General features: G+C 44.9%; 1 non-coding gene across 1 annotated transcript; it reads right to left on the reverse strand.

Annotated features, from left to right (window-relative positions):
* Positions 1–5,150: 5,150 nt before the first annotated feature.
* On the reverse strand, positions 5,151–5,257 carry LOC123856295 (U6 spliceosomal RNA). Its single transcript, XR_006793698.1, has one exon. It is a non-coding gene; the product is annotated as a U6 spliceosomal RNA (small nuclear RNA).
* Between the last annotated feature and the right edge of the window lie 4,637 nt (positions 5,258–9,894).

Raw genomic sequence — 9,894 nt, forward strand, 5'->3', positions numbered from 1 at the left:
AGTATTTTCAATAGCCAAAAACTGGAAACAACTCAAATGTCCATAAGCAGATTAACAAACAAACACATAATGGTATATCCACAGAACACCATATTTTTCAGCAATATAAAAAGCATGGGGGCGCCTGGGTGGCTCAGTCGGTTAAGCGTCTGCCTTCGGCTCAGGTCATGATCCCAGGGTCCTGGGATCGAGCCCTGCATCGGGCTCCCTGCTCGGCCGGGAGCCTGCTTCTCCCTCTCCCACTCCCCCTGCTCGTGTTCCCTCTCTCGCTGTCTCTCTCTCTGTCGAATAAATAAATAAAATCTTAAAAAAAAAAAAAAAAAGCACGAACTACTCATAGAAACAACATTAATGAATCTCAAAATGAATACGCTGCATGAGGGTACTCACAGGAAAAAGAGTAAACACTATGATTTCAATCATAAAATTTTAGGGAAAAACTACCGTAAAGGAAGCTAAATCAATAGGTAACTGGAGAGCAGAAGAAAAGAGATTATAAAAGGGCATGAAGTAAATATGGGGGTGATGAATAGGTTCATTAACATCGTAATAAAGGTTTCAGGAGTTTATACAAATAGCAGAACTTACTGAGTTCCCCTTCCTAGCCCTGGCGCCAGGTGACCCAAGGCTAGCTGTCTCACCCCTGGGCCTCAGCGCTCAGTGGGGCCTCTTACCAGCAGGGACCTCAGAGCGCTCCTCTCCCTCCTCCAATCTGCTCTTCCTTTGAACTCCCTGGGGGAGTCTTGAAACCCTAATGGAGATCGTGTCCCTCCTTTGGGAAAACGCTCCTTGGCCTCTGGAGGCCTCTAGACCTGAAGGTACCGCACCTCACCTCGGCCCGCAGTCCGGGCGTCACTCCGCCTCACGCTCTCTGTCCCCCGAGGGCAGAATCCTCCCGCCTCAGCCCCGCTCCAGCCTCGGCCCCGGCCGCCCTCGGCCCGGAGCCCGCTCCCGCACGGGGCCCCCGCCCGCCGCCGCCCGCCTGTCCCGGACGCCGGGGCCTGGGCCGCGGGGGTCTGGGTGGGGGGACGAGCGCTTACCGGAGCCGGCTCCCTGCGCGCGGCCGCCGCCATCGGAGCCTGTGGCGGAGCGGGCGCCCGGGCCGGCGATCAAGGCCCCGGCCCCGCCGCGGGGCAGCCCGGGCGGCGTCGCCAGCCAAAGCCCGAATCCGTGCGGCGGGGACAGCGCCTCCCCTCGCGCCCTCTCCGTCCCGTCACCTCGGCCCCCAGCCAGCGCTCCGAATCCCAGACCAGACTGACAGGACTTCAAGGAAGCCAAAACGACGGACTACTAGAAAGATGCCGGAAGTCCCGCCCGGACGTTTTATGTCTCAGCCGGAAACGCCGATTTTTTTTCCTGCGTCCCGCCCCTCATCGCACAGCTTTCCGGACAATGTAGTTCTCACAGAGCCACAGGCGCGCGTAAGAGCGCTCACACCTCACCTCCAATCCAAAAGGCCGAACTGCGCCGCGAGGAACTCTGGGAAATGGCGACTCTAGGTGCCAGGACGGAGGAGGGGCTTAGCTCCTTCTTAAAGAGGCCGTACTTAGATTTCTGGAGAGTCTGGCTGCAACTGAGCACATATGTGGAGATATGTTATTTTAGAGTCCATGAAGCTCAACATGCTCTCAGAAGCTAAACATATTCTTTCGGATGCTCCCAAAGGCTACAGATCCAAGTGCACAAAATTTTCCAGTTAGTCACAAAATGTGTCCACTGGTAGAGGAAACGAATAAAAATTACCGTATAGTAACTCAAATGCATGCGCTCTGAAGAATTAGGGCCAGTTTTAGGAACTGAACTGTGTATGTTCAGAGACAAGAAAAATACTCCAGATAGGGGCGTGACAAGAAAGATGGAGGAGGATGTGCTACCCTGAAGCAAGAGTACAAATATGGATCTGTATAACCTGTGATGTGCAATTGGGTGACCTTTTATCCATTCACATCTCTTTTTTTTTAGATTTTATTTATTTATTTGACAGAGAGCGAGAACACAAGCAGGGGGGAGTGGGAGAGGGAGAAGCAGGCTTCCCGCAGAGCAGGGAGCCCGATGTGGGGCTCGATCCCAGGACCCCGGGATCATGACCTGAGCCAAGGCAGACGCTTAACGACTCAGCCACCCAGGCGCCCCCCATTCACATCTCTTATTCATTGTCCTTATATTCCCTTCCTTTAAGAACTGACATTGATCTCAAAAATAGAAAAATGAAAGAAATACTATTTTGATACAGGACAATGTCTGCAGTGTTCACAGGTGGAGCATGCATGCAAAGGGTGCTCTGAATCCCAAAATGTAGGAGTAGCTTAAATCCATGATCTCATCTCATTACTGAAAAGTGGTTATCATTTCCTGTGATTACAGGGAGTACTCTGCATGAAGAACTGATATCTCAGAAAAACAGTTGTAAAATGCAAATTATAGAAAGCTATTAATTTTTGTAACTGTGTAAGGTGATGGATATTAACTAGAGTTACTGTAGTCATTTCACAATGTATACAAATATGGAATCATGCTATACACCTGAAACTAATATAATGTTATATGTCATTTATACCTCAATTTTTAAAAAGATTTTATTTATTTGTCAGAGAGACAGAGAAAGAGAATACAAGCAGAGGGAACGGCAGGCAGAGGGAGAAGCAGGCTCCCCACTGAGCAAGGAGCCCGATGCGGGACTCAATCCCAGGACCCTGGGATCATGACCTGCGCCGAAGGCAGACGCTTACCCAACTGAGCCACGCAGGCGTCCTCAATTACACCTCATTAAAAAAGTTTTAAAGATGGTTATTAATTATGACTATGTAGTGATACAGAGATGGTGGCAGAAATGTCTCTGGAGAAGTACCTTGGATGGTGAAAGAAGTGAAGATCTTGGAGAAATTCCAGTAGTGATGTTGTTGGTGCACAATGGGTAATTTGGGGATTCTTGCATTGGAAAGTTTTTAGAGCTGATCATTCTGTTTTTCCATTAAAAGATTCCATGTTCCTGAGTAATAGAGTACCATTCAATGGAGACAATTTCTTCACGAAAACTTTGAACCTGTGAAGAACATTAACACATCTAATTGAAAGACTTAAAATTAAGACCAGCAAATCCTAGTTAAGATTAAGCATTAAGCATAAGACTCTCCCTGAGAAGAAACAACTCTTTCATGTAGGAATAGCATTGTCATTGAGTTTATTAAAGGTAAGAAATTTTAGACATGTTATTCATAGCATCCATGTCACCTAATATATTGTTTTAAAATGCTATTCAGGGGCACCTGGGTGGCTCAGTCAGTTAAGCATCTGACTCTTAATTTTGGCTCAGGTCATGATCTCAGGGCCCTTGGATAGAGTCCTGCGGGGGGACTCTGTGCTCAGCTCTAAGTTGCCTTGTCCTTCTCCCTCTACTCCTCCCCCCCTTCAAATAAATAAATTCAATTCTTCAAAGTGCCAATGGCTGACAATAAGTTCTGAAAATGAATTTCATTTTCTGGAGGATAATTTACAAAAGCTGCCTACTAAATACTGTGTTGCATTACTTTTTTTTTTTTTAAGATTTTATTTATTTATTTGAGAGAGAGAGAGAGCACATGGGGGGGGGTCAGAGGGAGAAGCAGACTCCCTGCTGAGCAGGGAGCCCGATACGGGACTCGATCCCGGGACTCCAGGATCATGACCTGAGCCGAAGGCAGTCGCCCAACCGACTGAGCCACCCAGGCGCCCTGTTGCATTACTTTTTAAACTAATTTGTTATTTATTTGACAGAGAGACAGATAGAGAGAGAGAACACGCAGGGGGAGCAGCAGGGAGCCTGATGTGGGGATCAATCCCACAAACCCGGGATCATGACCCAAGCCAAAGGCAGACACCCAACAGACTGAGCCATGCAGATGCCCCTGTATTGCATTACTTTTAAGCACTAATTAAAACAAAAAACCTTTCCATTAAAACTAATATCAAAAGCACTAAGGTGTAAACTTTAACAAAATAAATTTATTTCAATTGAATACTTAGCACTTTTATCATAAGCAATGTCATGATTGCAATATGCTGTATGATCAGCAGAAAGTGGTAAGAAAAAAAGCAGGAAAAAGGGCAATGGTTCTGGCAAGTATGGAAGGCGCCTAAACAAACAAAACTATCAGGATTTTTTGAAGGCAAGGTGATGGGTTTGTGGGGGTTTAATCAAGTCAAATAAATACACCAGAGTCAGAATATCATGTCAATAACAAAATAAAAAAAACTAAAATAACTCATTTCTCAACATAAAGTTGATGCTAGATTATAGCCAAGTAAAGGAAAGAGGACTAAAATAAATTAAATATATTGGTAAATTTCTTAATTTTGTTTCCTAAATAAAGCCTATCTAGATGAAAATCTCAGAGGGAATACTCAAGTAAAAATAAAAATCAAGCCAGTAGAATTTTGCAATAAACAAGGAAAATAAAAGTCACAAAATATCAATTTCATTGTTATCTAAAACAGAAAAAGTAAATTTCAGGGCAGCTGGGCGGCTCAGTCACTTAAGTGTCGCCCTTCAGCTCAGGTCATGATCCCAGGGTCCTGGGATGGAGTCCCAAGTTGGGCTTCTTGCACAGTGGGGAGCTTGCTTCTCCCTCTGCCTGCCACTCCCCCTGCTTGTGCTTGTGCTCTCTCTCTCTCTGACAAATAAAGAAATAAAATCTTTTTAAAAAGAAAGAAAAGGCTGATGAGGAAGCATGGAGTTCCTTGCTCAGCTGGAAGCCTGCTTCTCCCTTTCCCTCCCCATCCCCATCTTCCTCTCCCTCTGCCTGCAGCTCCTCCTGCTCAGGCTGTCTCTGTTAAATAAATAAAATCTTTAAAAAAAAAAAGTAAATTTCAAACACTGACTAAAGAATCCATCCTGGACATATCAATTAGTCATTTGGTGACAATTCTGTTGCAACACAAAATGACTATGAATTGTACTAAACAGCTTGATTTTAGTGAGGGGATAGAAAAAAATCGTCATAATTATAATAATCCAACCATGTTTAGGAATTTGAGAAATATTTTCTTAAAGATTTTATTTTTTTCAAACCTTTAAGAATTTTATTTCATGCAGCTAAGACAAAGGTAAAACAAAAGTGGTGCCTACACAAAACCAAACAGATAATTCATCTATATAATTCTAGAAATTACAAAAAAATATGGAATACTTCATGAATTTGTGTGTCATCCTTGTGCAGGGGCCATCTTAATCTAACCCGTATCACACCAATTTTAGTATATGTGCTGTCGAAGCGAGTACTAACAATTTTATTTTATTTTTTAAAGATTTTATTTGAGAGAAAGCACGTGTGTGAGAGAGAGCATGAGCAGGGGTAGGGGCAAAGGGAGAAGGAAAAGCAGACTGCCCACTGGGCAGGGAGCGCAACATGAGGCAGGATCCCAGGACCCTGGGATCATGACCTGAGCTGAAAGGCAGATGCTTAACTGAGTGAGCCACCCAGGCGCCCCTAATTTTTTTTAAAGTAATCTCTACACACAACATGGGGCTCAAACTTACAACCCTGAGATCAAGAGTCACATGCTGGGGTGCCTGGGTGTCTCAGTTGTTAAGCGTCTGCCTTCGGCTCAGGTCATGATCCCAGGGTCCTGGGATCAAGCCCCGCATCGGGTTCCCTGGTCCCCGGGAAGCCTGCTTCTTCCTCCCCCACTCCCCCTGCTTGTGTTCCCTCTCTCGCTGTGTCTCTGTCAAAAAATAAATAAAATCTTAAAAAAAAAAAAAGAGTCACATGCTCTGCCGACCAAGCCAGGCAGGCGGCCCTCAAGAAAATATCTTTAAAAATCATATGGGGGGCACCTGGGTGGCTCAGTCTGTTGAGTGTCTGACTCTTGGTTTTGGCTGGGGTTGTGATCTCCGGGTCATGGGATTGGGCCTCCCTGTTGGACTCTGCTTCTACGCTCAGCTCAGAGTTGGCTTGAGATTCTCTCTCTCCTTCTCCCTCTGCCCCTCCCATGTCGCTCTCTCTCGCTCTCTCTCTCTCCCCCTAAAATAGGTAAGCATATAAAATCTTTTAAAAAATCATATGGCAGGGGCGCCTGGGTGGCTCAGTCGTTGGCCATCTGCCTTCGGCTCAGGTCATGATCCCAGGGTCCTGTGATCGAGCCCCGCATCGGGCTCCCTGCTCGGCGGGAAGCCTGCTTCTCCCTCTCCCACTCCCCCTGCTTGTGTTCCTGATCTCGCTGTCTCTCTGTCAAATAAAGAAATAAAATCTTTAAAAGAAAAAAAAAAGAATGTACATAGAGAATTTCTCAAAACAGACACAAAAATATGACAATAAGTATATATTTAAATATAACCAACTACAAAAAATATATATAACCAATTACATTAAAAGTGTCTATGATTACAAAACACCACAAAAACAGAAATGATGAGCCACACAGTTGAGAAGATATGTGAATCACTCATAATTGTTAAAAAGCAGCTATATAAATAATTAATTCATTTAATAAATAAGTCCTACAAATTAGTGAGATAGAAATCATCTCACTCAAAAGTGAAAAACCTTTGTATAGATGACAAGAATTCCAAAAGGCCAACCATGCCAATAAGAAAAATAATTTTGAAAGTTTAACCTTAAACCAGAGTGACATCAATAAATGGCAGACTCGGAATCTACAGGCCCTTACTATCCTTAAAAACACTGAATAAACAAAACATGCTGATCAAAATAGCTTTACACGTACTTACGCATCAGTTAGAGGTCTATAGAGACCCAGGAAGGAAGGAAAACAGTGGGGCTTGATTGCAGTGTTCTGGCTTGTCTGAAAGCTGACCCAGGGCCCGGTTTCTGCATCGCCTGCCTCGGTGATGATGGGAATGGTGGCAATAGTCTGGAAATCAGGTTGGAGGCAGTAAGGACACTCGCAGATCGCAAACCTTGGGATAGCTGCAGGAAGACAGCAGTCTGGTAGGTGGCTGGGGACAGTTTAGGCAGAGGAATACACCAGAAGAAGCAGGTGTGAGACCATAGGAAAACTAAGACATGTGTACTGCAGAATTGGGGAACACACACACACAGACACACACCAGGGGAGATGCATGATGCCCAGAAAAGATATGAGAAGGCCTCAAGCTTTCATGCTAGGTTGATTAGTGGAAGTCTTTCCCTGCATGGAGCCAGTCCCTAAAGACTCAGTGAGGTGGCTCTCCAGTTGGCTAAGTCAGAGTCTTATATAATGTAACAATTAAAAGAGCAGCTATTCTATCTCCTCAACCTAATCATGGGAGGGCCATACGTGACATTTCCATATTCACAGAGCCACACTCAAGGGGAAGAAATGATACAACTATGTACACCAGGGGCAAGAATCTTGGGGGCCATCCGAGTTCCACCTACCACAGTGGTTTCTGCTAAGAGACATCTGCCCATGAAGACTCATGTTCTTCCCTTCCTTGGTTTATTCAAGGTGATAAAAAGCAGTCCAGCCTCTCCATGCTGGTGTCTATATATGGTATGTAGTGAGCTGCCCGCAAAACCAACACTGGAATATGTACCAGGCTGGGGGCCAATGACCAGAGAGCCTAGCCACAAACCTTGATGGATTCCAGAGGCACAGAGGTACACTGAACCCTGGCTTCCCCACTTTCTGGGCCCTCACCTAATTTGGAACGCTGGGATATAATTGCTCTCAGAGTTATCAATGATGGAATGGATTTTCACCCTGCTTCCTCTAGGACCAGCTAGCTCCCAGTAAAGTTTTCAGTAGCTGGGCTGGGGCGGGGGGTGCCTGGGTGGCGTTTAAGTGTCTGCCTTCAGCTCAGCTCATGATCTCAGGGTCCCAGGATCAAGCCCCGCATTGGGCTCCCTGCTTGGTGGGAAGTCTACTTCTTCCTCTAGCCCTTCCCTGCTCATGCCTGCATACGCATTCTCTCTCTCTGAAATAAATAAGGTCTTAAAAAAAAAAAAAAAAGCAATTGCTATAGACTGTTTGTGACTCCCTCATTCCCCAAGTTGAAGCCCTAATCCCCAAGGTGATGGCATTTGGAGGTGAGGCCTTGGGGAGGTAATCAGGCCATGAGGGTGGAACCCTCATGAATGGGATCAGTGCCCTTATAATCAGAAACAGAGGAGAGAGCTTGCTGCTTCTCTCCCTCTCTCCTCCACCATATGAGGAAACCAGGAATAGGGCTTGCCCGAGAACTCAACCATGCTAGCACCTTGATCTTGGACTTCTAGCCTCTAGGACACTGAGAAATAAATATTTGTTGTTTAAACCACCTCATCAACAGCATTTTTTTTAGGGCAGCCTGAGCCGACTAAGATAGCAGTCTTGCTTCCTAACTTAGGATTTCATCTCATAGGGGCTGGGTGTGTGTCCTGCCCAAGGATATGAGGTTGCACTGAAGGACACTGAAGGCCCATCCAAGGTCTGGGGGCTGTGAATCGGTGCAGGACACTGGCCAGCTCTGCCCTGCTGTCCCCTGCGCACCATTTCCCCAATGGTGAAAATTGAATTTTAAAGTTATTTACCCACCCCACACGTAACTCCTTCCTGGCTGCACCACCAAGGCAGGTGCAAACTGTTGGCCGAAAGATTCTCTGGACTGTCCCAATTTCTCAAATATACCCCACTATTCCTTTGTCACGTTGTCTATTATAATTTTTGTTGTTGTTTTAATTTTTTTATTTTAGGAAGGATGGAAACTGAAAGGAAGAGTCAGGAAGCCTAGGTCTGGCTTCAGTTCACCCTCAAATTAGACAAAATCTTTTTTTTAACAGTTTGTTTGAGATCTCTTTCACATACCACAACATTTGCTCTTTTAAAGAGTACAATCCCGTGGTGTTTTTTTCTTTTTTTAGTATATTCACCAGGTTGTATAACCATCACAACTATCTAGTTTTCAAACATTTTCTTACTCCAAAAAGAAACCCCACTCCCATTAGCAGTCCTTCCCTTTTCTCTCCCCACCCAGTTCCTGGAACCACTTATCTACTTTCTGCCTCTATGGATTTGATTATTTTGAGCATTTTGGATAAATGAAATCAGAAAATGTGTGACCTTTGTGTCTGACTTATTTCATTTAGCATAACGTTGTCAAGGTTTTTCTATGTTGTAGATGTATCGGTATTTCTTTTTTTTTTTTTTAAGATTTTTTAGTTTTTATTTATTTGAGAGAGAGAATGAGATAGAGAAAGAGATCATGAGGGTCAGAAGGAGAAGCAGACTCCCTGCCGAGCAGGGAGCCCGATGCAGGACTCGATCCAGGGACTCCAGGATCATGACCTGAGCCGAAGGCAGTTGCTTAACCAACTGAGCCACCCAGGCGCCCCTATTTCTGTCTTTCTTATGGCTGAAGAATATTCCACTGTATAGATAGACCCCCACTTTATCTTTTTGTCAATTCATGGACAACTGGGTTGTTTCCACCTTTTTGCTCTTATGAGTAATGCTGCTTGGACATTTGTGTCCAGGTTTTTCTGTGTATGTGTGTTTTCAGTTTCCTCAGACCTAACCCGAACAGTGGAATTGCTAGATCATGTAGTGACTGTCTGTTTAACTTTCTGAGGAACCATCAGACCGTTTTCCAAAGCACTGACCCATTTGGATTCAGTCTTGACTCCTGTATTTCCACAGCTCTCAGCAGCTCCCGGCTTATAGCACCCACCATAACTGGCCATGCTTTACAGCTCCTTGCCTGCAGACCCTTTTTCCTCACCAGGTCCCAGCTCCTTAAAAACAGGGATGTTTGCATCTTAATCCAGTGTCATATCTATTTTGATATTCTCAGCTTCCTTGCGAGGAAAATAGAGGCAAGGTACTGGAATTGATAGATAATATCCCTGGAAAAGTTTTGTATCATGAAAGCAATTCCTTAGCTTGGTCTGAGATACTGCCCAAAGAAATTATTTGTGCTTTTGGTTAGGACCAAGGAAA

The sequence above is a fragment of the Mirounga angustirostris genome, unplaced genomic scaffold (genome assembly GCF_029215605.1).
Source record: "Mirounga angustirostris isolate CCGP_5_RB_7025 unplaced genomic scaffold, mMirAng1.0.hap1 SCAF_16, whole genome shotgun sequence".
Lineage (NCBI taxonomy): Eukaryota > Metazoa > Chordata > Mammalia > Carnivora > Phocidae > Mirounga > Mirounga angustirostris.